A 2041-nucleotide genomic window follows, 5' to 3' on the forward strand; every position below is an offset into this window, starting at 1 on the left:
AGCAGCCTCCACACTACAACTCAACACGACTCGCTCTGGCTTATTCCTCAACAATTATTGTTGTTATTCATATTATTATTATTATTATTATTATTATTATTATCATCATTATTATGATTCCCCCTCCAAAAAAAACTTCACACACACTCCAAAACACACCATTCTTACTGTGTGCATGCGAATTAAACGTGTTTATTTCGAGTGTTGCCTATGTTTTTTGTTGACTACACATAAAGGTTATGGAACGTTTCCAACTCAATGCAAAACCCCTTTAATATCACAGTAATGCTCTTTTTTCATAACAATACATTTTGGAATAATTACGTTTTTGAGCCGGTGTTATAAATAAGTGATCCTCCCCATGGCTTTTTCGCGACCGAGCACTGGGGTTAGGGTGCTTTGTACGCTTTTTGGGAGCCTCGTTGACGGGGTTTATTTTCCCCACCAACGAGCCATGCGCCTGCAGCTTTATTGGCGGAATCGAAGTTGAAATTCAGCCTCAAAATCAATGGCGATTATTTCAGATCGGGAGGAGACGCGCGTCGCACGCACCGCACGCACGTCGCAACACATGGTTGCGGGGCGCTCCATGGGTCCAATAACGCATATCATGTTTAAACATTTTTTTTTTTTTATCATGTTCCACTATGTAAAAACCCACTTATCGTGGGTTATTCCATCCGTTTAACAGAAAGATATGATGCATTTTTCACGATTCAACAATCTTCTGACACCTCTGCTTCACAATGGCCAATTGGGCGCAATCGATTTTTTTTTTTTTTTTACCATTTACAATTAAAAGGTTGGGTTCACTGGCACATTCTTTAACTTTTTCCCATTTTGTTTTTAAAGCTAAGTGCCGATTATGAGGGATTAGTCTGCCAATTCTACCAAATCAGACCTCCATGCATTCCCAAATCGCCCCCAATCCACCCAAACCACCGACACCATCCATGGGTCTAAACGCGGCGAGCAGCAACCAACTCCGGGGGCATAAAGTCCAGTTGAACGGTGTTTTGTTCTGGTTCTGGTTCATATAAAACATACCTTCATTTTAAATCATTTCCATTCAGAAAGTCGAGCAGAAGATCAATACACATCTGCTTTTGTTTGGAGTGACCCGTTTTTATTTTCATTTTTGTTTTCAAGTAAAGACACTTCTTAAGGTTCTTATTTCAGAATGGTCCACGGTTTTAATGTACTTAAAACAACTATATAAAGTGAACGACGGAAGACCCGGGAGGGGTTTGTCTGTTGGTTTTTGCCTTGAGAAAGTAAGATAGTAGATAATAATAGTATATATTAGTATATAATAGTAAAAGTCTAACTTAGTCAGCGCTTCTGAAAAAACAACTCTAGGCTCCCTCCCTTCACTTTGGCTGTGGACCTGCCAGGAGACTGGGAGCCCCAAACTTTAGACCGTGAATTGATCTGAGTAAGACGAACTCAAATAAAATAAAAGCCTCTCTTACCTGTGTCGAAAAGCGGCCCCCGAGGGGGGGGGGCGAGGGGGACAGCGGCTCTTTTCTTTCTAGTGAACAGTCAGCCCGGTCGGAGCTCCACGGCGGGCGGCGGACAGAGTCACCGTGCGGGGCCGGGGCATGCTCCTCTGCTCTGGGGGGCTTCGGAGGCTCGGAGTTGTGTGTGTGTGTGTGTGTGTGTGTGTGGGGGGGGGCTTCAGCGCCCGGCGGCTCCCTCCAGCAGCCCGGACTCCCTCACCCCGCCGCACGGTACACGCACCTCCATGGCTCCTGTCCCGGTAGAGGAGGAGGACGACGAGGGAGGAGGGCGAGCTCGGGGTTGAATGGGAGAAAGCTCCGGTGGGTGAGTACTGGAGGAGGAGGGTGGGGGTGGGGGCTGGGAGGAGGTGAGCGCCAGTGGCCGACAGGGAGAGAAGTTTTCCCGGCTGCCCTGGAAGGAAGCCCGCTCTCAGTGCGGAGGCTCCGCCGCTCCGGTCGCAGTGGCGGTGCGGGGCGGCGCGGGGCTGCACGAGCCGCGCGGAGCTGGGGGAGGGAGGGGGCGCTGCAAAACGCGGCACGGA

At 48.5% G+C, this 2041-nt stretch overlaps 1 protein-coding gene across 1 annotated transcript in view; it reads right to left on the reverse strand.

The window, feature by feature from the left end:
* Positions 1-1525, reverse strand: part of adgrl2a (adhesion G protein-coupled receptor L2a) — a gene marked incomplete at its 3' end in the record, with an annotated part of 119879 nt that extends 118354 nt beyond the window's left edge. The window contains exon 1 of the mRNA XM_080012610.1: positions 1473-1525. The remainder of the gene's footprint in view (positions 1-1472) is intronic.
* Positions 1526-2041: the final 516 nt, after the last annotated feature.

Source organism: Zeus faber (assembly GCF_960531495.2).
Source record: "Zeus faber genome assembly, chromosome: 1".
NCBI classification, from domain to species: Eukaryota; Metazoa; Chordata; class Actinopteri; order Zeiformes; family Zeidae; genus Zeus; species Zeus faber.